The 27,292-nt window shown below is 57.0% G+C and overlaps 1 protein-coding gene across 5 annotated transcripts in view; it reads left to right on the top strand.

Moving 5' to 3' along the window:
• Positions 1 to 27,292, top strand: part of CASZ1 (castor zinc finger 1) — a 212,984-nt gene that overhangs the window by 46,624 nt on the left and 139,068 nt on the right. For all 5 annotated transcript variants that reach the window (XM_035344641.1, XM_035344640.1, XM_035344639.1 and 2 more), the window contains exon 2: positions 17,637 to 17,780. The gene's annotated coding sequence lies outside the window, so the exon portion shown is untranslated. The remainder of the gene's footprint in view (positions 1 to 17,636; positions 17,781 to 27,292) is intronic.

Below are 27,292 nucleotides of genomic sequence, written 5' to 3'. Positions count from 1 at the left end.
GGTGCTGAGCGGTGCTGAGCCGGGGGCTCTGAGCCCCGTGGGCTGCGGGACGCGATCCCAGTTAGCGACACCAGCCCAGAGCCTGACCTCGGCGAGTCCCAGGCGAAAGCTGGATGGCTTGGGCGACAAAATAACGCTCCTACAGCTTCACGCTGGGAGCCGCCACGCTCAGACTCCGGCCCTCAGCCCGTGCCTTAGTTTTTGTCTCTGCACAATGGAGATAATAAAACTTGTCTGCGCCGCGGCTTGGAGCGGGGAGCTGGGGTCCAGTGCCAGATGAAAGGCAGCTACGCAGCACGGGCTGCATTGCTGCTGCTGCTGGGTTTGTCTGGAGTTGTGACGTCCAGAGTCGGGCCCAACGGAGGAGGTGAGCGCTGCCGGAGGCGCCGGGGGAGCTGCCCGGGGGTCTCCAGGGAGGAGGAGGCTGGCACTGGGGTGCTGGCAGCAGGAGCGGTGGTGGCGAGCGAGCGGCTTCCCTGCCGCCCATTCCACACGCAGGAATGACTGTGGGGAACGATTTCAAAGCCACCACTATGGAGATTAAGGGGATGAGAATGTAAATCTCAAGTAAAAAGGTAATTGAATGTAATAGCAAACACTGCTCGGTCTATGTTAATTTTAGCTCTTCCCCTGGATACAAGGCGCTGTATTAGTGTTTTATTACCATTTTGTTTGCACTAATAAAATAGTAAAATTTATTTCAAGGAAGTTGAAGGATGGTTTTACAATGCAAATTTGAAGAAATTGGACTTTTCATTTACGCCACTGCTATTTTAAACCCTGAAGGGTGTAAATTAGCCTCCTGTGCCTGGGTGAAATCCACCGCTTCCACAAGCAGGGGGAGGATTTGATGTGGGGGAGAGGAGAACAAAACCAAATCATCTGAATATTTCAGAGAGACAGAGATGTCTGATAGGAGAAAGAAGGGCTGCCTGCCTGGGACCACCGGGAGGACGGGCTGGAGCCGAGTGGGAGAGCTGCTGGGAAAGCCGAGGTCTGCTGGTGAGCCCCTTTAGCTCTTGTGAGCGTCAGGAAGGGGCAGAGCGGGGCCCTGTGCCCCATGCCGGCTCCACATCTCCTGCTGATGAAAGAGGCGACGGTGACCGGGGCCCACGGATGCTCTCGGTGGTGGAGAGCTCCCAGCACGGTGCCTTTGGGTGGGTTTTGCTTTCCAGCTCCTGGATCCCCGTGCTCACGTCGCCTGTACTTCCCTTCTCCTGCTTCGCTGTCGTCGTCTCGGTGCCGTAGCCCAGCCCATGGGCGGCCGGGCTCTGATTCACCGCTGAGTCACGGCGCTGCCCGTGGAGGTGCCTCCGGTGCTCGAGGCTGCCGGTTCAGTGACCTCCTTCGGGCAGGACTCCCTTGGTGTGAAATGGAAAGGGATGGGCGCATTATCTGGTCCCTTTCACCTCCGTAAAGCTGTTTACCGTAGCTGTTCCGATCACACTGCTTTGCCACTGCTTAGCCTTGCTATAAATGATGCTGTAAAGGGCAAAGACACGGAATTGGGGCCGGAGAGCCGTGTGTGGTTCCAAAGGTCCTGCGCCGCGTGGCCACGTGCCTCTGGGAGCCGGGCGTCTCCAGGAGTGGAGGCATCCAGCGCTTGGCAGCTCGCGTGGACCCGTCCAAGCTCCTGCAATGGATCAGAAAATCTCACAAGGTAATTTTGAGAGCTTTGTTCTCCTTGTGCCAGTGAGGAGGTAGGGCTGCAGCTGTAGGGTCACCTTTTCAAGAGCCAGAGGCCCCGTTCTGGTCCTAGGGAAGGCTTCCAGTTACCATCTTCTGACCATGTTCGTCTGTGCACACGTAGCTCCGTCTTCAAGCAACGCCAGCATCAGGGGAAGCATGTTTCTCCTGCATGGCTGAAAAGAAGACTTTTTTCTAGTTCTTGAGTGAAATGAGGCCTTCAGTCATTGTCCTGGCACCTTCTGGCTCCACCTCGCCAGATGGGTTCCCTTTTTGGAGCCAGGCTACGCGTTGCGTGCCCACCCTGTAGGGCTGAGGTCCTGATTTTGGTGTGAAGCCCTCCGAGAACCCTTTTCCTTCTGGTAGCGGACTGGTGGGTGCCTCAAACACTTCTTACTCCCCAGCAGTCGCTGTCCACGAGCGTCAGTGACTGCTGCCAGCCCGGTCACGCTGCTGCGGGCTGCTCCTGCCGTGGTTTGTGGTTGTGAGGCACTTGCTTGGTGCCTGGCCTCCTGCTCTAGCTGCTGCCCCGCATTCCTGGCCAGGTGGTACGGAGGGAGCTGGAGAGGAAAAACCAGCTCCCTCTATCTGATCGTGCAGCCAGGCAGATCTCCCAGCTTCCCTTCGGATCATGAATATCAACTATTCATGACTGTAGCCTCAAGAAGACTTTCAGGACAGAAACCACTGCACGCAACGGCGGGACAGAGCTTCGCCGTGCTGGCGTTTGTGGTTCGGAGAGCAGCAAATCCACTGGGAAATTGAGGCCAGGCTCCAGGGGCCGAGTTCTTGCCACTGTGCAACCTCTCCTAGCGCTTGAACGAAGCGCCAGACGTCTGTAAACCCTCTTGAAGGCTCAACTAGCACGAAGCCTCTAGCCCATGGGTGGCATCAGGCAGCCCTCAAACTCCCTGCCCTTCTTCTTTGGTGGATGAAGCAGAGGCTGAGCCAAGACCGAGGGCGTTACCAAAGAAAGCAAAGACTTATTTTTGGCATTGAAATGGTTTCCTATTCCAGGCGAGTCTGGGGAGCAGCGTGGTTGTGTACCCAAGGATTTAAGCAGTACATTAAGCAGAGGGGTTACACTCCGGGTGGATTTCAATCAAAAACTATAATTACATCAAATAGCAAACGGAAATGGAAAAAGAGGATTACTAACTCGACCCTGAACGCTGTTGGCTGCTGAACCTGCTCCATTATTCACACCCCCTCTATTGCCCGAGGTGGAGTGTGTGTAGGCAGTAAGGCCCCCCCTCCTTTTCCCATTTCCTTCATCCGTTTGATGAAGTCAGAGGCCCTGTGCTGGTATCAGTGCTGGGAGGAAGGCTGGAATTTGCATGACTTGGATTTGGGACTTTGCAGGGCAGGTTTGGTCTCCCCGTGCAGCTCTTCCTGGCTCGGGGCAGGAAGAACGGCTTGGCGAAGGCAGTCGTGGGAACCCCCAGGCCCCCGAGCTCTCTCGCTCGCTCCGTGGCGGTGGCAGGCTGCTCATCGCTGACCGTCCTCAAGGAAAGCGGAAAGCTCAGGAGTGGAAATGTGGAAGTAGGGAGTTAGGATAGCTGTAAAGCTCTTCCTGAGCTGTTAGAGCTGTCCCGTGGCTGTGTTCAGCCTCTGAACAAGAGTGCTTTGCTTGGTCAGACACCTAGCCAGTCCTTCCCACGTTAGCACTTGCTGCGCACCCACATCCAGAGTTTGGTTTTGAGAGCTCCCAGGTTTGCTCTCTGGTCCAAGGTGGCTTCCAGCAGTGCTGTGAGCTACTGCCGATAGAGACAGACAGTGCTGTACCTGTCACCTGCCTCCCGGTCTTCGCCTGCCTCCTTTCCCTCGTCCTGCTCTCCCAGCCCCTCCTTGCAGCTCCCTTCCTTCTTCCTGGCCTCGTCCCTTGTCCCCCTGCACGCCCCTCTCACGCCTGGGGTCGGGAGGATGCGGGAGCACGCTGAGATGGGAGCGCTCAGCAGGCAGGGAGGAGGAGGCGTTCAGTCACCCGCTGCCTTCCCAAGCCTGCTTTCTCCGTTGGTTTCCAGATGCCTGATCGCAGATTTCACAGCCTGGCCCAGCTCCCGTGCGAGGGGATCTCTTCTTCCCTGCTCACACTACGGGGCTTCGCCGCTCCGGCAGCCTCCTGCACCCTCACCAAACCTGTAGCCTCCTTTGGCAGGCTCGTGCTGGGAGAAGCAGTGCTTTCGTGGAAGAGAAAGCCCCAAACCTTGCGATGTGTGGGGAGGCAGGAGGGCCATGGGGGCCTGGGAAGAAGCCCGGGAGGGGACAGCAGTCTTTCTGTGCCAAACATGCATGGTGAGACTTTGCCAGGTTCTGGCTCCTGCATCAAAACCATGTTAAAAGGCAGCTCTGGAGCCTTTTGCTGTGCTCGGCCTCGTGCTGCCGTTGTCTTGTGCTGAGGGACGTGGTGGGGACGTGGTGTCCTCGTCCGCTGGTGACTGGCACGTTGCATCTGCCCTGGGCTGCTTCTCTCATTTGTCTCAAAAACCAGGGGGTAGCCTCTGGCTTCGGACACTGTTGGGGACGGAGGAGCTGCCTGTCTGCCTCAAAAAATGGGTGCTAGTTCTGGTGCCTCAAGTGCTCCTTGCCTGTAGGACAGGCCCCTGCATTTTGCCCCACACCTTGAGGTAGTTCGGTGGCACCGCCAGCTCTCTGCAGATTTTAGACTTTCTTCCTTCAGCGTTGTAATTTATGAGTGTCCCTCAACTGGCGCCTGTGAGGATGAGCTGGCTCCTTGCACAGGAGTGGGAAATTGCGGCGGTGGGAATTGTCCCCGTGCCCCAGAGCGTGCTCCCGGCTGCGCCCCGCGGCCGCGCTGCCTTCCCCACCTGCGCGGCGCCGGCACGGACCTCGCCTCCCGCTGGAGCTGCTGGGAGGAGGAGAGGTGCTTTGTGAGCGAGAGATAAGGCTCCTTTCACAGGGACAGATGTTTGATTTCATAACACAATACAGCGAGCTGTAAAAACAAAAAAAAAAAAACAACTGCCCAAATGTAGGTTTCATTGAAAATCATTTTATTTTGTGTGGTAAGGAAACACAGCCCTGGCTAGAAACCGAAATCCCCGTAAGCAGGTGGGGGAAGGAATGGCGTTACTGATGCGAACGAGCTCTCCTTTTTACACAGCCAGGGAAAAAAATCTCAAAGACAAAAATGTGACCAGGAAAGTTTTCCATCGGGCGTTTTGCTTACTTTGATTTTAAAATTATGTCATGCTCTCTCTGCAGTACCTACAGTCAGATACAATGGTGCAGGGGCTGGTTCAAGAAAAGCCAGGGGTCACACTGGCTGTGGTACTGCCCAAAAGAGGAAAATGGGGAAAAAAATGCTGAGAAATGGACTACATCAAATATTCTCAAACTCATCTTCATTTCATATTTGGTTGTGTTGCACACTTTGGAGCATACAAAAATGCAAACATTAGGGAAACACGTGTGACAGATGCAGGAAGGCTGGAGCTGTCCGGCTTCGCAGCAGGTTGAATTTACCTCTCGGCTGCTCCCAGTCCTTTCCTGCAGACACGGATGAGCCGGAGCCAGGAGATCTGCTCGTGTGCCTGTGTCTCTTCTAGTCCTGGGCCTCCGTGGTTTCCATGGTCCAACTGTGACCCGTCTTCTGTTTCCTTTTTTCCTTTCCTACCGTAATTTGGAAATGCCAACCCCTTCCGTTCTCCTGTCCTTCTGTAAACCTTCCATCGAACGGTGCCATCTCCCCGTACATGAAATTAAAGGTTTGATTTTAAAGGGATATCGTTTGCAGGCGTGGAAAAATGTAAGTGGAAGGTGAAGGTAAAAAAGAGGAGCAGAGCATGGAGGTCGAGGCACCCATCTGGGAGGTGTCTGACCCTTGTGGCTCCAGCTGAAGCCTTCCAAAGCTGCAGGTGCTCAGATCTGGGTCTGTACTGTTTTTGCCAAAGAGAAATGTGCACGTGCACAACGTTTCTAGTTGCCATGAGGCTCTTCCTGCGTGCCCCAGCTCAGGCGTTAGGGCACCGAAGGTCCCGCTGCTTTCAGGGGCCAGCTGGGAGAGAGGCACCGCGGGGCGGGGAGGGGGGAGCCGTGAGCCTGCGGCCCCCTGAGAGCAGGAGCGCTGGCAGGAGGCATCTCACCTCGGGGAAGTGATCTTCATGGGTTACTAGTTTTATCAGCGCTACATCCTTTTTCTACTGAGAGAAGGAAGAGGGGAGAGAAATTCCATCCGGCTCTGCTGATTCAGTGGAGTAAAGAGGTGGAATTCATTAGGAAAAAATTGTTTACGGCACAGCTTTAGTCGGAGGTGCTTCCATTTGAACATCCTGCATGTTTATGATGGATTGTTTAAAAGACAAAGCAAGCACTAGGGGCTTCTTGGTGTTTTTGTTTTTATTTTTTCATTAAAGTTTAATTGCGTGACTTGTTACGTGATGTAACTTCTGGAAGTGCCTGTTGGAGTTGCTTGCAGAATGATTTTTGATTTGTTATGTTTGAAGCTCAGGTGCAGGAGCGTTAAACCTCCAAGAGGTATTCAGACATGCATATAGAGAGGAAACATAGATATATATATATAGGATGGGTCCTGCTTAATGAAAGGAAGGAACTGAAACTGCTGTGAGAGGAGAATCTCCTTTATTCAAAAGCTCTTCTGCTGCATCACTAGGACAGAGACTAAGGGCCCTAAAATTAGTGTAACTATAATTTATATCCGCCTTAAGGACACTCTGCCTCCTGATCAGTAATGGAGCCTTAAATATAAATGGATCCTCATCTTGCAAACACTCAAATATTTTCTTTACTCACACGAGGAGTCAAAGGACGGGTTTGTATAAGGAAAGTGGGGCATTTGCATAAGTACTCCGAGCATCAAACAACTGGGAATTGGTGCTGCTTAAACAACAACAATCACATTAAAATCATACCGCTTTAATCGTTCAGAAAAAATGTAATGAAAACATTGAAGCTGTAATAGATGTTGCTGTTTGGGTTGGTATCGATTTCATAATTTGAGTTGTCTTAATCTTGGGTGGGTGAAGATGAAGGATCTCCGCGTAGAGGCGTGCGCAATAAGCGGGTAACGTCTTCAGCAGCCGGACTTTGCCTGGAGAGGCCGATTTGAGGGTGAATGTTGCCTCCCTAAACGCTACGTTTTGGAACACAAAAGGGGATCTTTGTAAATAAAAATTTTGAAAGGAAAACATCCATTAAACAATGAGCTGGCGGAGACAGTGCTTGCTTTAAACAACTTTTCCAAACTTCACGTGCAGCGTAAGCGCGACAGCAGAGACCTCCGCGTGCACAGGTGGCACCGACTTCCCCCCTGCCCAGCGCATAAACGCCCAAATTAAACCAGAGCGTGTATGCTGAGAAAGGGGAGAAGGTAGCGGACGCCTTTGTATTATATAATCTGAAGCCTTTTACATGAAAACATTTATACCAGTTGGAGATGTGGTGCTTGAACTGATAGCCTGCACAAAAGTAATTATCTTGGCTCAGTGTAAATGGAATAGTAACAAACTCCTACAAAATACAAATAAAAATAAATAGTTCAGGGGTTGCTGGGCTTTAAACCAGCACAAGTTTGTATGAGGTAACTTCTCTATCTTTAAAAATCCACGTCTCTGAAATGCTCGAGTCAGAAAGCTAAAATACAAGGAAACTCGCTCTGCAGAGCATTTGTGGATTAAGGCCAGCATCTTCGTAAAATGATGATAAAAAAATTAGCAGTGGTCACCTTCAGCTGTGATTCATTTAAAAGACAGCTGAGCCTCATCAAAATAAAAAGCAATTCCCTCAGAGCTGGGGAAAGGAGGCACGGTTAACGCTTCACCAGCAAGCAGTGGGGCTGAGCCGCTTTTACCCAGAAGTGCCGCGTTCGGGGGTTTCTTGCTTCCCCTTCGGTTTACGCTCAGCAGCGAGGACTGGTTTCACAGGAGCCGTGTGATGCACGTGTCCCAGGGTGCGCATCTGTACCCCAAATGCCTCTTTGCTCCTTGGTGCAGGTGAGTACAGGTTTCTGGAAGGACACGCGCTTCTTTCCTCTTAGCGCCCCTGTGAAGGATGTGCCTCTACTTTTATTTTTTTCTGGGATTTTTTTTTTTGATGTTTTTCTCTATGTAATTTACGTGTTTGTCTGGTCTGTAAGTCGTTCGTTCTGCGCTGCGGGTCCCAGTGCAGCCCACGTGCCAGAGCAGGCGGGGGGGGGAGATGGGACCATCCCCAGTCAGCACGGCAGAGAACGTTCTTGCTGGCCGTGGCTTTAGCAGTGCTTTAACCTGAGGGAGACAGGAGCCGAAGCCTGGTCCTGGGCTGATGCCCCGCTGAGCAGCTTCCTCTTGGAGGCTGTCACCTGCAAGAAATAAATCCACAAAGTGGAGTGGGGGGGACACAACAAAACAAGGCAGGGAAATGGTCTTTAAGTGTAACTAGTAATCTCCCCTTAGACTGGGAATTTTATTTAGCAAGGAAGGGGATAACCTAGTGGTTAGAGCCCGGGCAGAAATCATCTCCTAGCTCTGGCCGAAGGGCTCCTTGAGTTTGGTCGGGTTCCTTTAACTCCTCGTTCTCCCCACTTCACCGGGAGGTGACGGGTTCCTCCGTGGCATGCCGTGAAGCTGGAATTGTGCCTGCTGGGGCAGCAGCTACGTCTGCGGGCACGGTGATCTCACATCACAGATCTGACTTCCCATGCACTCACTGTTTTGGTTTGTTTTTTCCTAGTGAAATAATTCTGGCTTTTAAAACTTGCACGAGCAATTAGTTCACTCTGGGGACCAATAGGTGGAAACATGGCATTTTAAAAAATGGATTTGGTCGTGGGGATTTCTGAGGCTTTATGTTGGGCTGGAATATTCCTGCTGCAAGCGATGTCTGCGGGCACGGGGTGTGCTCTGTGCTCCGAGGAAGCCGGGCTTGCTCAGCGCCGTGCTGGTGGTCGCGCCGCGTGGCGCTCCTGCATGGGCATCCACGGGAGCCGGACCTGTAGCGCGTAATTGTACCGAGTAGCCCGAATACTGCGTGTGCACTTCGGAAATTGGCTGGGTTAATAAAACGTGCTGATTGCTCCCCGAGGATATCGAGGCACTGGATGATATTAGTAAGGGTCACCAGTTCAAATCTGGGGCAAGTTGGAGACTGCGCCAGGCGCGGTGCGTCCCCGCGGGCAGGTGACCGGATCGGCGCGGGGACTGCTGCGTGGGCAGCTGGGTACAGCAGGAGGGTGGCTGAGGGCGGCTGCACTGGGCTTCAGAGAGAGCAGCGCTGTGCCCAGTCCTGCCGTGGGGCTGGAGTCCCCTCCCCAGGCGATGCTAAAGCACGGGGCTGCTCCCCCGTGTCCTGGGGGTTCGCAGTCCGTCCCGCATCTTGCCAATTCAGTCACGTTATTTACGTATTGGCAGCAGCAGTTAATTTGAATATTGTGTTGTACACTTTTAAACAAAGGTGGCTTATTCCTGAGCTTCCAAAAGGAGAAGGTGGAAATGCTTGGCTCTTGCTGGCCATTGCTTGTGGGGATTCAGGCTGCCAGCCCGTATCTTCCACGAGGAGCGAGAACATGTTCTGGCCTCCCTGGGGAGGCAGTGTCAGCAGGAAACCTGCCTGGTGTCACTAACTCGGTTTGGTAGAGGAAAGGCAGCAGTATAATCCTCCCAGCTCCCCGCCTGCCCCCCTGGACGATCGGAGCCTTCCTGGCCTTCCAGCCTGCGCCTGGCGGCCGAGTGCTGCTGCCGGTGCCGTGTGCGCAGAGAACCCTCAGCTTCTGGCTGCGCTCCCTGCAGCATCCTGCCCTCCGAGACACACGGGAAGCTGCGCGACGTGACACGTTGAGCGGGAGGGCAGCTCCTGGTCAGGCACTTGTAATTTTGCTGCCGTAGCTGCTGTTGTAAATTCTTCACTCTGGCCCTTTCGCTTCTGATATTTTTCCTTTGGCCAAATCCAAGACGGTTTTGTTACCTCCGGCTCCCTGCGGACGTGGCAGCTTCAGGCAGTGAAATATGCCCCAGCCTTTGGAGGGAGGACGGGGCCGCTGCTGGGAATCCGCGGTGCAGAGGGGTTCCGGGAACAGGACAGGGCTTTCGCCTTCGTTTCAGCCCTGCCTGTGTCCATGTCCGAGTACAGGAACAGCAGACCTGCTGGTTGTGTGCGGGGGGAATAGATGGAGGTGCTGTGGGATTTATGATGTGGAATGAAAACCCCACAGCAGCGCAGGGAGGCTGGCACTGGGGCGTGAACCAGGGAGCCCCAAAGTGCTCCTTTGGGCTTTGCTCAGCAGCAGGAGCCCTGCACAGCAGGCACCTCTTCTACCCCATCGGCGACCGCCCTCGTGGTGGTGGCGCTGGGTCCACCGGGACAGAGGGGCGCAGAGCCCGACTTGCCTGAGAGGCAGCGCTGAGGATTAGGGAATCCCTGTGAAGGGCAGCAATAACTCCTCAGATCCCATGACGTGATCACCCCGTTCCTCCCAGGGCACAGCAGTGGGCCGCGGGATTTCAGAGCTGAGAAGATGAGGGATGCTGGCGAGGTTCCCCGACGCGGCTGGGTCGGGGCCCTTCGTGCACTCCCTCCCCTACAAGCGTACACCTTTCCTCGGCAGATCTGGCTGCTTGCAGTCAGAGGGGAGGGCGAGAGCTTCTCCCAGGGGTGCCCCCGTCAGCCACCACAGCCAGGCAAGGTGGGGAACCCGGCCAGCGAGCAGGCGGCCGCGCGCAGGAGCGATGCTGGGAGCCAAGGCTAGTCCTGCTGATGTGGCCCTTTCTCCTGCAGCGGATCATAAAATATGGCTCAAATTTTCATTACGGCCTCTATTGATTATCTTTTGGGACAGATGAATTATAGGGAACATTAAATTAAAAAAAAAAAAAAAAAAGGAAATATTTGAATGAGTTTGGGAGGTCGATGCCAGAAAGGCTGACGCACCGAGCCTTACCGGCACTCGCCCGCGTCGTGGCCCTGCCGGGGTCTCCCCGCGGCTCTGTGGGCTCCCCAGGGCCGTGCTCGGGCACAGCCCGGCCTCGGTGGCTGGGGACAGCTCAGCCTCGGCGGCCAGAGGCTGCCCGTGCTGTGCCTTGGCTGGGAGGTGGCTGGGGAGCTGCCAGGTCGATCCTCGGGTGGCACTGGCGGGGTCTGGCTGGCAGCACGTGGGAAACGGAGGGGCTGCAAGTGGCCGGCTCTCCGCTTTTGGAGACAATTCTGGTGTAAATGCCTGCAGTGATGGGCCCCCAGAACGTGCCCTCTTTCCATGAACCAAAAAACCGTTGGTGCCCACCTAACTGACCCCTGCCAGCCTCCCCGGTGCACTGCGGTGTGCGCTCACACGTGGCCTGGTGCTGCTGGCACCTGCTGGGCCGCCGCCGTGCTGGGGGAGTTGGGCTCCAGCGGAGCTGCGTGGTGAAGCCATTTTGTGTCCGACGCGTATCGGGTGCCTCCGTCCGCAGATGGCTCTCTGGGATGGTTTTAGAGCGCCGGGATCGAATCATCCCCGTCATGCATCTGAGCGAAGTCAGAGCGGAGCAAGGCAGGTCTGGCTTCTCGCTAGCTGCGCTCAGCGTGGATTTTTGAGCCCGATTCTGGAGGTTTGTTCCTGTGGGCTCTCTTGGAGCCAGGTCAGCTTTTCCAGGTCACGCTGTGTGCTGCTCTGCAGGAGCTGGCCTGGCGGGGCTGCACCCTCTGCTTCCCTGCATCCCACCAGGGAGGCTGCGGTCCCGTAACCCGAGGTGCCTTTAAATCCTCGGCCCGCTTCCCGCAGCAGAAAGCGGGCAGTAAATTGATGTCGCCTCTTCCTGCGGTAGCAGGAGCGTCCTGGAGCAGGCACTCAAATGAGCCGGGTGGCGTTAAATGCCCCTCTGTGCTCCGTCTTCTGGGGTGGCTGCTGCCGGGCCGGCAGCCAGGGCTTCCCAGAAATTCAGGGTCCTTTTCAGAGACTGAGAAGAACGCAGCCGGGGTCCCTCTTGGCCACCCACCTGCGCAAGGCAAGATCCCCGTGGCCACGCGCCTGCAGCCAGACCCAGGGCCCTGCGGCTCAGGGAGGCACACGCCAGCCCCGCACCCTGCTGCTGGGTGCCTTCATTTGCACACAGGTGGCTCCGCTCCTCTGCCCCTGTGGCCATTGGGCTGTTTTTTTGGAGTGTGTGTGCGCTGCTGGGGCAGGACTGCCTCTCCTGTGCCCCTGCCACCGGCATGGAGGAGTGCGAGCGAAGCGCCTCGTGCGTTCGCTGGGTGCTTTGAGGTGTTTGGAGCAAGGGCGGCGTTAGTGGGCCAGCCTCCAGCCTGGCTTCTGGGGGGGCTCGGGGCAGGTGGAAGGGGCCCACGCCGTGAGCGCTCAGCGCACGCTTGCAGGGAGGCGTTTGACTTCCTCGCAGGTCCCTGCGGATTTCACAAGCCGTCCGCAGAGCGTTGGCTTCACCTGGGCAAATGCAAAGAGGTGGTGGTTTCCATGGCTGCCCGGCCTGGCTCTGGCGGCACACCCTTTTTGTGTAAGCTGGCTCCCTGGAGTCAGTTGTGTTTTGGCAAACAGCTTCATAAACTCCTCCAACAATTAAACCGAGAAGGAGGAGAAAAATGAAACACAACAACAACAAAAAAACAACAAACCCTTGCATTACGGAGGGAGACGGGCAAACAGGTCGGAGCAACTCTCCCCGGCACCTCAGTCCCCGTGCCCGGAGCTGCCCCGAGCCCCCGGTGCCGGCGGGAGGCAGCCCCGGCCGCTCGCTGGACTTGGTTTTGGGAGGTGCCTGCGCTGCTCCGACCCACCGAGCTGCAGCGAGCTCACAAACACGAAGGAAAAGGTCATGTTATTAGCTGTTCTTTTTTTTTCAAAGCTGCAAACATCTCCCTCTCTGGGAGGGGAGGCTGCACAGATGCCAGCTCTGATTAATTTAAATATTTACCAATCCCATTTTTTTAATTGTGTATGTTTGCGCTCTGTTTGTGTCCCATAAAATACCTGGTGTTTTGGGCGTACCCCGTTTGCAGGGTGCATGAGATCACACTGAAAAAATGCAGTGAAAAACATTTTCATGCCACGACACATCAAATAGGATTTTGAATTAAGATGAAGATTTTTTTTTTTCCCCCCCCTTTATCTCTGAAGTTTGGGTGAAAGGGTTTTTCTTTTTCTAATTTATATCGAACTAAAGAGAAATCACCCCGCAAATTCCTGTGAGAGTTACTTCTGCCTCATCTCGTCGGGTCGGGCTGTCCCTGGAGGTGGGCAGGTGAACCGAGAGCACCGAGTGGCCGTGGCATGGGCACGGGGACTCGTGGCCGTGCGTGCCCTGGAGCCGAGCTTGGCACAGGAGCTGCTCGGGGCAGAGGCTCCTCGCGGCTCGCCGGCCTGGGATTTTGTGTGCTTTTGGCCATGGAGGCTCGCGGTGCCGTGGGAGGGAAGTTTTCTTTGCGGGTTCAAGCAATGAAAGCGCTGCCGATGTTCACTCCACCTCCTGGTAATTGCTTTCCGTGCCCATTGGGTCAGTCCGATCCCGGCTGGGAGGGCACGGAGCTGCTCCATGGGAAAACGGAGCGTCCCCAAGGGAGGGTGGTGGCATTGCTGGGACCTCGGTCGTGCCACCTCCTCCGTGCTGCGTGAGCGGACGGCCCGAAGCTGGAGTCCTGGGCAGGGACTTTCCCTTTCGCTGTGCCTACAGCTGGAGCTGGACTCCATGAGAGTCCCGTCCAGGATGTTCTGTGGCTCTGCGGAGGGCCCAGCTCGACCCTCCTGCTGTGGGGAAGGGAAAAGGAGAGGGGAGAGCTCGGGGTGGGTGTCGGGGGGCAGCAGTTGTCCCTGCCTGGGCCATTACCGGGCTCTGACATGGGACCTGTTACTTTTGAGGAATGTAGGGCACCGTAGGAGAGATGGCATGGATGTGCACGGGGCTCTTGCCTCAGTGTCCTAGGAAAATGCCAGAGCGTGGGATGGCGAGGAGCAGTAATTACCCCACAGCCTCAGTTCCACCACTGCCCTCTTTGATCACTTATTACTTTTCTATTCCTTCTGCTTCTTGCTGTAATTGTTACAAAATCTCCCTGCTTTGGGAGGGGTCCAGGACTCCAGGGCCCAATTGCATCTGCCCTGATTCAGAAAGTGGGTCATGCCGCTTGGTCTGGGAAGAAGATACTCATCTTGCTTAGCATGATATTTATTAGGAGATAGGGAAGGGAATGCAACCGCGCTGTTGCCTAGAAAATTGCTCTGGGGGGATAGCGAAGGACTTGTGAGGGCAGAGCACGGAAAGTTCTTGCGCACCCGGTGCCTGCTGAAGCCGTGCCACGTTCCCGGCTCGCCCGCTTCCCTGGCGGCGAGGCGTGCTGCGGGCGGCTGGGGGAGCAGGGGCGAGGAGGGGACCCGTGGCCGTCCCCACCAGCTCTGATGGGCTCCTCTCCTTCCTTGGAGTGAAGGCTGGTGGGAGCCCAAGGAAGGCACGGCCGGGTTTGGTTTGTGCACGAGGACGCGCCGCTTCCAGAGCTGCAAGCGAAGCCCCGAGCTGGCCGGGTTTGGATGAGTGAGCTGCTCTGCTCCCGCTCCCCAAAAACGCAGCAAGCCCGGGTGCTGGGCGTGTGTTGGGCGGCACGGTCAGAGCAAGGAGAAAGCCTGCACCCAAAGCCAAGAGCCTGCTGCTCTGGTCTCCAGCTCTCTTGAAGGAAAAGAGCAGGGAGCCCGGTAGCGGCAGCGGAGGGTGATCCGCCCAGCCTCGCTGCAGCAGGGTCTCCCGCAGGGACGCTGCCCCAGACCGCCCTGCTCGTGGGGGGTAGGAGAGCGCAGCCGATCCTGCCAGGCTGGCTGGGCCTGTGCTGCTGCTTGCTGTGAAATCACCCTCGGGATTATCCAAGGGAAGAACTGGCAGCTCCAGTAAGTTGGAGGGCCGGATCCCCGACTCGTTTAAATTGGCATGACTTCACTGAAGCCAACGCAACTGCGCTGATTTTACACCAGGTGAGGATCTGGCCCAGAACCTTCTGAAAGATGAAGAGGGCACGGCAGAGGTTTGATGGAGCCTAGGTACAGGCGTGGGGGCTCCTGAGCTGTCCTGGCAGGGGTGGCCACCAGGCCGTTCCCTTCCGCCCTGGGCGGCTTCGCGGGGCTCCGAATTCTTGTGGCCGTGGGGAAAGCCAATGTGCAGCTCCGTCAGGAGGGAGGGGAAGTGTGCTGCCCAGCCTGGGGGCTGTCTTCAGCCTTACCCCATCGCCACCATGAGTTTTAATTTCTCCCAGGATGGAAGGAGAGCTTCCACTTCGGCCAAGTGTCCGCGTAGCAGATGCCCGCTCCGTTGGGCGGCATTGAGCACGTGTGGCCAGCAACGGTGGGCTCCTGGCGTGGCACGCCGGGGTTGTTTTCCCAGCTCCTCGCCTCATTCTCAGGGCGTTACGGGGTGTGTGAGGAGGTGCATCCCGCCGTGTTTGTAGAGGTTGTTTGCCTCAGCAGCGGGCTCCGTGCGGGGCTGTGCAGAATTCCCTCCAGCCCCCGGCGCGCACTCACATCCGGGGTGGATCTGGACGCTGCTTTGGCAACTCCCGGTGCAGCAGCACAGGGCCGGAAGTGAAGAAGGGATAAAATATCCAGCTGAAACTGCTGTAGGATGTAATTACCTGGGCTGGAAGGGGGCCAGGGCGGCAGGTATCGCGCATCAGCTGCCGGTGGTATCAGAAGCTCCTGGCGTCGCGGGAGCGGTGGTCAGGATGGAGGAGTGACGTGGTTGGAGCGAGGGACGGCACCGCTCCCGCGGGGCTGCCTCCGCGGGCACGCAGCGGAACGGCTTTTGAAGTCACTTGGTGTTTGTTTCCATGGCTGTTCCGTGCACGTACGGTGGTACCCACGAAATGCTCCTGGGGAGCGGCAGTCCATGGATGGATGGCCCTGTCCTGACGCCCGTTCGAATGCTCCTACTTTTCCATTTAAATTAAGAGAGGAAAAAAAAAAAAACTTAAGGGAAAAAAAAATACAAAAAAAAAACCTACAAAGGAAATTGACTTCCCAAAAATTGCACTAAGCTAACATTTGAGGCCTGGCACAAATCCATCTCAGCCAGGAAACTCCGAATTAACCAGTGCGTTCCCACGTGGCCGGGAGGGTGCGCACAGGCCAGAGCTTTGCACAACGGGGGCTTGGGGATGACAGCCCCCAACCCACCTGGGGCGCACAGCAGAAGCTGCTCTCGTGCTCCTCCAGCCACACCAACCGTGGCCTCTTGGTGCGTGGCAGCCGATGCCGGCACCTGACCAGGGCTCGTTGCACCAGGACTTTCCCCGTGGGCCCTGCGTTGGTGCAGCAGGGACAGACGATGCAGCGGGCACCTGCGAGCTGCTGCTGAGCCCGCTGGAGAACTTCCACCCGCGAGCCAGCGAGGACGAGGTTGTCAGTTCTTCATTTCCAACTTGTGCGTGACGCAGCGAGGCATAAATCACCGTGACTGACACCGTCGGTTCAGGTCGGGTTAGAGGGGAAGGCAGGGAAGCGCCGGCCAGGCCGGGGGCAGCGCTGGGGCTGGGCGAGCCCCGCAGGTCAAGGGAAGAGGCTGGGGCAGAAATAGCGCCCGGTGCGGCGGGTCAGAGGTGGCCGGAGCTGGCAGGGCTGCGGGAGGCTTGCAAAACACCTGCTGAGAGCTCCTCGCCTCGGGCCCATGCTGTCGGTCCCGCTTGTCTGCGAGGGCTCGTTTCGCTCTCGGGTTTGGGAAGGGAAAGGGCCGGGCCCTGGGCACGCTGCGCGGGGAGCCGTGGGCACGGTGGGGCTGCCGGCCCCTTCTGCCGTGAACCTTCGGGGCTTTGGGGTGCTGCAGGCAGAGGGCTTCGTGTCGGAGCCGTGACAGTATCTGACTGCAGACGCTGGGGGAGGTAGGGACGTGTTAAGGCTGAAAATATTTACAGGTTTTGAAGTTGAAACGCAAACAGGAAAAGCCCTTTAAAAAGTGAGTGTAGTGGATATTCAAAACAGGGATTGCCATGGAAACGCCACAATATTTGCTTAAATTGACACAAAGGTTGCTGGTTGCAGGGTTCTGACTTCTTTGGCTCCATTTTCTTTGGCCCGGCACCTATCACAAATTGATCTCAACAACCCTCTTTTGTTTTGCTTCTTTTATTTTTGTCTGATGGAAGCTTAAAAAAAAAACACACCAGCACCACCAAAACCCTCCAGTGTAGAGATCCCACCTCCCAGAAGAGTCTGAAGCTCCCGAGCTTCTGTCAAATGTTGGAGCTGGGACGTGGTTTAATTTTGTAAGTAAGGTAAAAGTTCTTGTTCTCTTAATCTCTGCATTTATCCATTTCCTCCGACGCAGGAAATGGAAGGGAATTGTCTCAACTGTCCAGGGAGCACGGGGAGAGGGGTGAGACCTGGTGCAGAGGTGGGAGCGTGCGTCCGAGGAGAGCGTGAAGGGGGAAGCGGGACTGGTGCGGGAGCTCGTGGACCGAGATCTGTGAGATCTGGTTCTGGTCCCCCAATCTCCCTCGCGTTTGCCAGCCGACCTTTGACAATTCGCTTAATTACCGTGTGCCTCGCTAAGCTGGAAATAGGAACTCCTCCTCTGTCTGGTGCGGTTGCATTTGTAACGTGTTCGGGGGGCTGGTGGCAGAGCTCTCCTACCCGTGGCTGTGCCACCAAGGCGATCCCCCCGGCAAGGAGGGATGGCGTCGCGGTCCCACGTGTGCCCGCCCGGCGCGGGGGGAAGCTGCTCGGTAAGTGGCTTAGCGCCACTGCTGCCACGGCTCGACCTGGATTTCTGCCTGGGGAAAGTCAGAGCCTGCGGCCCATCAGACGGGCACCTCGCGGGCACCTGGGGGTCGTGCCGTGACCTCTGAGCTGCCAGCAACAGGGCACCGGGCTGCGATGTGTCGGGCAGGGCGTGCGGTGCCGTGCCCTGCCGGCTGCGTGTGACCCAGGGCTGAGGTCTGTGGGAGGCTGTGGCATTCGGCGTCACTGCTCGTGATTCACCTGAGCTCTTCTGCTGCTCAGCTGGGAATATTCATTTCCTTTTTGAACCTCTCCTCAGGGCAAAGAGACTTCACCAAGTGAAGGGAAGCCATCAAATTCACCCCGTCTTCGCCTGAGACCACCTCCAAAACAAAGACCCTGACTCCTCTCCCGGCTCTGTACACTGGAATGGACCTTGAAGCCCGTGACTTCTCAATGCAAGGTACTGGCTTTGTTCTGTGATCAGCTCTGAAGTAGGACTGGAGTGGTTTTTGCTCTCCAGAGCCTCCACTCAAGTCCCTGGGGAATCTGGGGCCTATAAATTTAGAAGAAATACTGAAAGTCAGTGTTTGGGTCACAGATGTGTGACGGGGTCTTGGTTTGTCGTGGGCTGGCTTACGAGCACCCCCTGGCCTTGCTGCCCACCTCTGCCTGGACAGAGGCACCCCCGGCACAGCGAAATGCTGGTTTGAATAACTGCCTGCCGTGGCCACCTTCTTCCAAATGAGCTGGGCGCAGCGTTAACAATTAGCAAAGTGCTGTGCCAGAACCGGCTGGCACGGGAGTCCCCCGGGTAAGTATTGTGTGGGATGGTTTCTGATTGACTCGTCTCGCAGAAGAAGAGGAGTTTGAGAATGTCTGTGGTCACGGTGGGAAACTCAAAAGGGTTGTGTGGGGGTGGGACTCTGTGTTTCTAAAAGCCATTTGACTTTCTTCGCTGCTTGGCTCCCCTCGCGGCTTCGCTACAAAGAAAGGTTTGGCAAAACATGGCCTGGAAGAAAGCAGCTGTAGGATATCACTGGGGAAAACACGTTTCTTCCCAGCGCTTTGAGGGTTTGGGAGGTACCTGGTGGCACTGCCACGCTGCTCCAGATGGCAGGGGCTGAGGATCCTGGCTGTGCCTGGGCTGTGTGCGATGTTAGGTCTGATCTAGGTGACTTTTAAGGTCCCTTCCAACCCAAACCATTTTATGATCTGCAGAGGTAGAGGTTTTATTAGGGGGTGTCTGCATACTGTGTTGGCGCCACTAAAGGCTGATTGTGTCTCAAAGATCAGCAGCCCCAAGTGCCTGTGGGGATTGTTTATCGCTGTGCTCCTCTGATTTTGCTGCTGTGCCATCAGTGGTACCTGGGCGAAGCTGGGGTGAGTCATGAACACGGCTGAGACCTGGGCTGGAAGGATCGGGGTGGAGGAGCTGTGTTGGCTCAGCAGGAGGGAAGAGGGGAAGAAGTCACGGAGCTAAGATGTGGGTCTGGGGCTTCTCTGGCAGCTCTCCCTGTCCGTCCCTGGCTGTGTGCGACATGGGGGAATTTACTCATGTTCCAAATGTCCTACCGTAAAGAGCAACAGCCGTGATCCTCTAAGGCTCAGCGGGGCTTAGCGCTTGCCACGTGTTCAGAGCCCACAGAACCGAGTGCTTTCAGTAAACCTGCCAGGGAATACAGCGTGCCTCAGGAAGGGATATGGGTGAGCTGTGCCTTTCCACACCTTCCTCGTGCTGAAACTCCTCCAGGGTCTGGCATGCTTTATTTGGACAGCTTGGTTTTGAACTATTAATGTAGGGAACTCTGGCTTTTATCCTTCTGTAAGCCACTCTAGTGCCTGTGTCCCCTTTTAGCGCAGTGGCGTGTGCCCTCCCTGGCCTCCAGAGGTGAGAGAGCTTCCCAGATGGGAGCTCTGCCCGAGGGGACGGGGTGCTGGACCGAGAGGAGCCTTGATGGCTTTATGAAATAAGATACAATTTTCCAGGTTGACTACAGGAGGTGAGTTTCCCGTCATACAGCGTTGTGTGCCTCTCCAGAGAGGCCCCACATCCAGGGGGAAGAACTGCTGAGGGAGTTGCTGCGTGGGCTCAGGGTCTGTTGACCTTCTCTCTGCTTTCTGGGGTAGCTCCTGGTGTTGAAAGCCCTGCGCGTCCACCTGGCGTGGGGCTGGGATGAGCAGCACCTCTGGGGAAGGAGACTGGCACATCAGAAGTTCCTTAAGTGAACCTTAAGATCTGGTTCTTGCGGATCAGTAATCCCTTGCGACGTTTGCCTTCTCCTAGCAGCTCCTGGGCGCTTTGTCTGTGCGCAGTTGGGTCCTTCAGGGTCTGCTTTCTGGGGGACAGAAGCTCATTAGAGACAACAGAAATATTTCCCTTAACTCCAGCTGTTTTCCGAGGTTCCCCGGCTTCTACAGGCATCCCTCCAGTGAAGGGAGATGCATTTAGCCTCTCAGGCATGTGGCTTTGTGATCGTTCGTGCTCTGGACCAGAAATCCCAGTGTTCCAGTCCTCAGCCCCGGAACAAGCTGTGTGGCTGCTACTTTCAAAACAACTCCATTCACTTTGGGCTACAGAGGCTGCTTGCACGTTCTCCAGAGCCCATCCCTAGGCTGTGCTTGCTGTTTCACTTTCTGTTTATAAGCGCACACTGCTCAGTCCTGCAGCTGTAGGGGTTGGAGGGATTGTCTCGTTGGGTTGATGAAGGGTAGCCTTTTATGCAGGAAAAAATGGAGATAAGTACGTGGAAAGGTGATTAGAAATACCTGCTTTATCTCGCTTTGAATTTGCAAAACGTTTCCCCACGCTTCAACCCTGTAGCCAACCTAAATTTGGGGGTTAGCTTGGGCTGAGGGCGTCGGTGTTGCTGGGAGGTGGGAGCGCTGCCTCCCTCCGAGCTGCAGCGGGGCCCGGCTCCGATCCGAGCTGGGCTGGGGAGCACGAAGCAGCCTTGCAAAATCGTTGTGGAAATTTACCCGCCTGCGTACGAAATCAACTCGCCTGCCTTTGCCAGGAGGAGTTTAGCTTGCCCATTAAAATATACATCTATTTATGTATTACTTGTTCTGTGAGGGAAAATTTTCCCAGGCAGTTACAAAACTCAGTCTAGACTGCAACGTGTGGCACCTGGCGGTAACACGGCACACACGTCGATCTGAGCGCAGCCTCTGCCGGAGCGCCCTGGTTGGAGCTCACAGCACCCATCTGGATCCTGGCGAGGACTTTCCACTTGCGGCGTGCTCACCTGAGAGAGGTCTGGCCCGGTTCCTGCCCGTGCTGGTGTGAACGGGGCTCTGCCCTGCCCGCTCCCATCCCACGGAGCTAGGCAGGTATTTTTGGGGTGCCTGTGCTCAGCTGGAGCTCGTGGCCCAGCGGGGCTGGAGGCAGCGGTGCCTGGGCAGAGCGCGTCCGGCGTGGCGGAGCGGAGGAGAGGGAGGATGCTAAAAGCCTGCCTGGGATAAGAGCGGGGTTGTCACATCCATCTGCTCAGGCCCCGACGAGCAGCTGATCCATATTGTTAACATATTGCCTGCCATATGGGCTAGCTCAGCTCTCCAGGAACGCTTGGGAGACCTGACCTCTAGTGTGACAAGACGTGAGCGTGAAGGACGGGTTGACAACAGCCCTTGGGTCTCGGAGTGTGAAACCGTGTCCCAGGCACTTCCGCCGCCCTTCCCTGCGCACGCCGCGTCTCTCCCTCTTTTCTCTCCGAGGGTTTTCTCCTCCCTCCCCTGTTTTCCGCATCCCTGGTCTGCACTAGATCAATGACCTTCACTCGTAACCAGACTGGACAGTTCTGACTCCCTCCCCCGGGCCTTCGATCAGAGGTTTGGTTGGCGGCTGTGGAAAGCTGAATGGGGGAAGTCAAAGGCGGGGAAGGAGATCGGCAGGCTCTGTCCTGGCCGTGTCCGCTCCGGGAGTGGGACAGGGGCCTGATCCTGTAGGGTCCTTGGCACCGCCTGCTCACGGGGAGGCTGCTGCAACCTCTAAATGGAGGGCTGGGACCAGAGGAGGCATCTGCATAGGCTGAAAAGGCTCAGCGCAGGGCCTGACTTTGTACCCACAGCCGTCCACAGGAGGGGCAGGGGTGCAGAAACTCCCGAGGCTTCCCTGCAGTGAGGGACTCAGCCGGGCAGGATTCGGCCCCGCTGCTGGAGGAGCTCTGAGCACAGGGGCTGCGGTGCAGCGAGCGCGGAGCTCACGTGTGTGGGAACGTGCAGCGGCTTAGCCCTCAAGAAGCCCGGTGCTTAAGCGAGGGCTGACGGCTGCCTGTCACACAGCAGAGCAGCCTGCCCCGAAACTCGGGTGGAAAAAGGATGTCCAGTGCCGGGGAGATGGGGCCAGGCCCTGGTGCACTCAGACCTTGCCATCGCCACCATCAGTCGTTCTCCTGGCTTCGTGGCGAGGGCTCCTGGAGCCGCTGCTGCTGAAGGTGGCCGTCGCTTTCTCAAGGCTTCTGCCTTCACTCTTGAGCTTTATGGAGATTAAATCCTGGCACTAGTAAAGCAAGCACAAGTTTTGACGTAAACAGTCAGGATTTCAGCCCTGGTTCCTCAGAAGAGGATTGGGATGTTTCTCAATCTACCCATCGGCTCACTCATACCTGCGGGCACAAGGCGTCTTCTAGTCCGCCAAGAAAGGGCTGCCTTCTTTTTAAACTCCTGCCCCGTGGAAGGGAGTATCTTCAAAAAGGTCGATCTCGCTCTGCTGCTCCTCGTAAAGGTTTTAGGCTGTTCTAGGAGCTTTTGCCGCTTTCCTGCCCCATCCACCTGCAGTTGCGATGAGCACTAGCAGCGTTTGTTTGCGGAGAGGAGCCCACTGAGGTATTGCAAAATAAAAACACGGTGATGAGTCTTGGTTTATTTACTCAAGCTTCGGTGATGTAACAAACCTGATTTTATGCTAATAATGACTCAGAAGCAGAGCTGGGAGGAGAAGCCAGATCTCCTCATTCCTGAGACCATCTGACGGTGTTTCTTCCTACCCTCACCACCTCCCCCAGGTGGGCTGCAGGCAGCAGCTCTGCGGGCACCCCGATGAAACAGCTAGCTCAAAGAGAAGCCGACGGGCGCTCTGCGGGTTGTGGGGCTCCGCTGAACATTTCGGAACGTGTCCGGCTGTGTAGGCGCTGTGTGGGGCCGCCTGTCCCCCAGCAAGAGCCAACGGGGCGCTGACCTGCCGGGGTTCCTCAAGGAGAACCGGTTGGAAAGCACTTGGAGCAATCAGTGTGCACGTGAGGGGGTGTGCAAGGGAAATGCGTGTTCAAAAGGTGGTTCCTGGAAATCTGTTGATAAAATGGAAAAAAAATATGTGAGAAATGAACAAATACTGCACAGCGAGCGTGATCGCTTCGCTGACGTCGCCAATGGGGCTTCGTTCCAGAGCGCAGCCCACGGGGCCGTGCTGCAGGTGAGGCTTATCTCATGCTGGAGTTGAACATGGAAAGGCTGCTCTAGCATATTGCCTCCGACAAATTCTGTATTAATGCCGGGGCTTTCTCTGTTGTTGCTGCAGTTATGTATTAACCATTAAGAGCCACAGGTGAGCACCTGCTGATGGGAGGCGGCCAAGCTGCGATCTCGGCTGGCAGAGGTATCCTGGTGTTTGCCAGGGCAGTTTGCGATCTGCCTCGGTGTCCGGTGGGGTTCTTGCTGAGTTCGGCTTAGCCGTACGTTAATAGGATGTGCAAGGGAAAAGAGGAGAGGACAAACTAAGGTGAGTTTGAAAGTAAAATGAGCAAACAACATTGCTAGCCTTGTCCTTCCAGAAGCTGCTCTCCTCCTCCCCCCAGTTATAAGGCTCGGTAATGCCGAGGATCCTGTGTTGAGGATGCGCAGAGATCCCGTTTCGGGTGGCTGTGCCCTGCTGGTGGGAGGGCAGAGGGAGGCACTGTACATGTGCCATCGTGCAAAACAAAAACCTTCCGTAACTGGTGAGGTCTCGGGCTTTAAGGAGAGCACCGAGCACTGCAGGGTGACAAGAGGTGGCACTCGGAAGCAATTCCTACCTGGTTATCGTGTCCCTGCAGCGTGCTGCCCTGAGAACATCCTGCTCAGGATCCCGGCTGCCGTCCTCCCTCCCCAGGGCTGGTTACAACGGGCTGAGCCTGGCTGCCCTGCAGGCCGGGGGGGTTTGGGTACACTTGTTCCACGCGGGGCCGTTGGGCAGGGGAGCAGGGCGGGTTGTACGGAGCTGCTCAGGTACAACGTGGGGCATGGGGGCTGTGCCACTGGGGGGCTGGAGATCCGCAACGCCCAAAGCAGCAGGGGCCTGAGCAGGCTCACCTGGAGAGCGCTGAGTGCCCGGGCTTTGGGCCATGCTGCACATACCCACCGTGGCCCTGGCAGAGCTGCCTCCTGCCCCATCCCAGCTGCAGAGAGGGCAGGGAGCACCCCAGGACCCCACCACGTCAAGCACCCGGGCTTTCCCTTTGAGCCTGGCCGTGCTCCCTGTCCTCCCCTTACCCCGTCCTCTTCTCCGTCGTTCCCCAGTGCCGCTTTTTATGGGTTCACAGAAAGGAGAGGAGATTTTTCTTTCCCTCGTTTGCTTCACTCCATCGCTCCCATCTGTTCACCCAGGCGCTCAGCCACTCGGTTTTTCGGAGTCCTGTGGCTTTGGGCTCTCCGGGATGCTCTTCTGGGCAAGGCTGGGGTGGGAAGGAGGTCTGGCTCACAGGCCAGCGCGTGCGGTGGGGGCAATGTGCCTCTTCAAATTAATCAGTTTTCTCCTCCAGAAATGCTAATGGGGGAAAAGCAATTAAAGCAGCCTGTTTTTTATTAAGTAATCTGTGTTAAGAGCTTGTAATGAAGTTTAGTGCCGTTGTGACTCGATATTTCAGCTTCACCGGTTTGAGTCAAAACAATCCAAAGTGGGAAGGGAGCAGGGAGGTGAGCTGCCCCCAGCACCGCTCGCACCCCCTGCTCCAGCTCAGCCTCGCGGGTGTAACGTGGGGGGGACGGGACCCCTCCGTCCTTGTCCTTACCTGCCTGGGAGGGCTGCAGTGCGTGGGAGAGGGGGCTTGAAGACATGCACGCCCAAACTGGATGGCCTCGTCTGGTTTAAAACATGTTTGTGATCTGGGGCTGACTTTGGCCCCTCGGAATATCCCGGCCTCATTTCTCAGGGTAGTTACAACGTCCGCCGTAGGGAGCCATGAGCGGAGGAGGGACAGCCAGGGCAGAGGGGAGGGCACGGGGAGGAGGCTTGTGTTCGGCCAGGTGCCTCTGAGCAGGTCACCGAAGCTCTTCCACCACCTGGAACAGTTTCAGCTGTGCAGGGTGAGGGGTTGGCAGCTGCCAGCCATGTCCTCGCACCTCCAGGCCTCTGCTCCCTCGGTCAGAGCAGCACGTCCCCGTGCCCCGGGCAGCAACCTGCCGGGTGCGAGCAGCGCTGGAGGCAGCCCGTCTCCTCCTCCTCACCTTCCTCCCATCCCGGGAGAAGGCAGGAGGGGGAAAAAAAGGGAGAGTGTCTCTTTAAACAAGTCCATGCCAAGCCTCCGCCGTCCTGTTTTATCTGAAGTCCAACCGCATGTTGTTCCAGGGCCGATCCGCTTTAGCTAATTAATAATCTGACAGGAGCCACCCAAGGGATTAGCTGCTGAGACGAGCTAGACCAAACCCCCAGCAAATGAGCCCCGCGCTCCCCGGGGACTCGGAGGTGACTTTGGGGGGCAGGGGGCTGCACCACGTGCGGGAGGGTGGCGAGGCCCTGAAGGGGATTTATGGCATCTGGGAGGGCGAAGGGGGAGGCGAGGGGTTGCAATTTATGAGATGTAAACTAATAAATCAGTTAGTTGAGGAGGGGAGAGGGGGGGCACCGAATTAAAAGGTAACGCCTTAAAGGAGCAGCGTGGACTGGTGGCGCTCCTTGGGGCAGGGCTGCCAGGAGGGGTCCCAGGGCCGACCCCTCGTGGCTTCCTCCGCACCGGCTCCTTGGGACAGAGGGAGAAGGAGACCACGAGGCAAAATGGTGCTGGTGGGACCGCGTGGGGGAGACGTGGAGAGATGCAGCTCGGCACAGCTCACGTGGCACAGCTCGCGTCCACGGCTGGTGGCTCAGCTTTTGTGGCAGAGGCGGCGACACGAAGGGGAGCACGAGGCCACCGCTTGGGGATCCCAGAGGACAGAGCTCGGGCAGCTGCGGTGCCCCTGGCCTGGAGGAGTAGGCAGGCGTGGGACTCCCGTGCACAAACCCACGTGGGTGGCTTCCAGCCCTGTTTGTGACCGTGCTGCCGCGTCCTTCACCTCCTGCTTCCCTGCCTGCTCAACGCGGTTAGTGCAGGGGCGTGCTCGGAGCAGCGCGAGCTGCTGTTAGAGCTCTCTGAAGACAGGAAGCGCCACGTTGGCTTCTCCAAACTTGCTTCTTCAGTGACTCTTCAGGCAGTGGCCAGGTTTGGAGTTTCCTCCCGAGGCAAGAGTTTGGTTTTGTTCCGGAGGCTCGCAGAGGCCTGGGATGTCCTGAAGCTTCAGGTGCTCCTGGTCCTCACTCCAGGAGCCGCCTGTCTGCCGGGTGGGGTGGTGGCCATGGGTGTAGTGTTTTCCCCTGCCTCTTACAGGGAGCTGTCCCACGGCTGTTCTGCCTGCTGCCCTTCCGTGCTGGTCTCTTCCAGTGCCGTGAAGCCTCTCCGGGGCTGAGCTTGCTCCTGAGTGCGTGCCCAAGCCTCTGCTCTCTCTGGGGGCTGCTCTAATACAAAGGGTGGCGCACAGTGGGGTTTCCAAAAGCCTTCTTAGGGAGATCTGTAATCCCTGCCTCATGCCAGTGCCAGACACAAGCTAATGGAGCAGGACCTGGGCGAGGTCTCCCTGCAGACCTCAAGCGAGCCTCCAAACCCTCACCAAAGGCCCAGCTTTTGGCGTTGCTCTAGGGGGGAGACTCCTTTCTCTCTTCCCTCCCCACTTCCCCTGCAGCAGCCCCAGGGGAGCAGGGCCCCTGCCCAGGGCCAGCAGCGAGGCTGCGGATGCGGAGCAGCCCCGGGAGCCGGGCGAGCTCCTCCTGCCGCACCCCAACCCTCAGCACCCCGGGGCCCGAAGCCAGCCCGGCCCCACGGGCAGCCCGGCGCGAGCAGCTCCGCGGTGGGCGCTGGGAGAACGCCTCTGCTGATGGGGTCCTGAGCTCCTGTGGGAGCTGCCCTGGGGGAGCGCAGCACTGAGCCTGCACATTGCTCTGCCGGTGGGGCGACTGCATTAAGCAAACCAAACCCATCCGACTTCTTCTTTTACATATCTCCATCTCGAGAGCTATCTCACAGGTCCCCGGCGCAGTCGGGCTGAGAGCTCGGCGAGCCCAGGGGTGCTGCCCCCCATGCAGCTGGGCTGCTGAGCCACCTGGGCTGCCGGAGCGGTCCACAGCCATCAGAAAGCTCTCCCTGCCCTCCTGCTGGTGCCACGCATCCTCATCCTCCCTGCTGGGGCCGAGTCCTGCGGTGGGAGCGTGCGGGGAGGCTCCTCCGGAGGCTGGGCTGGCAGTCGCGCCGTCGCAGGCTCTCATGCACACAGCCGCGGTTTGGCCTCCCTCCTGCAAAGCTGCCAGTGGCCCACGCTGCCTCCTGACCAACATCATTAGCGCGGGTATTTATATTTCATTAACAGCATTAAGCCAAAATGGTATTAAAAGCAACACCAATGATAAATAGCTTATTAATAAACAGGGAATCGGCTGCACCACGCGCAAATTCAATCCCTTCCGAAACGTGTCTCCTACCACCAAAACCAGCCGCTTAACTCCTGCCCTCCTGGAGAAAATTGGAGGAGGCTTTAGGGGAGGGTGGGATGCCTCAGGGGTCCCCAGTGTCCGTCGCTGATGTTGCTGTCCTAAGCCCTGCTCCCCCACGGTCGCAGCCCTCTCCCTGCCGTGGGCAGTGCCCGCAGCAGCCCGTGGCACAGCCTCCCCGCCTGCACCAGGCGCAGTTTGTCGCTGTGACCTCTGAGGACAGCCAGCCCCGTCCTTACTGTTCCCCGTGTGTTTATCCTAGG

Source organism: Oxyura jamaicensis, chromosome 21 (genome assembly GCF_011077185.1).
Source record: "Oxyura jamaicensis isolate SHBP4307 breed ruddy duck chromosome 21, BPBGC_Ojam_1.0, whole genome shotgun sequence".
NCBI classification, from domain to species: domain Eukaryota; kingdom Metazoa; phylum Chordata; class Aves; order Anseriformes; family Anatidae; genus Oxyura; species Oxyura jamaicensis.
The sequence above is the reverse complement of the archived record's forward strand: the minus strand, read 5'-3'. Positions and strand labels throughout refer to the sequence as shown.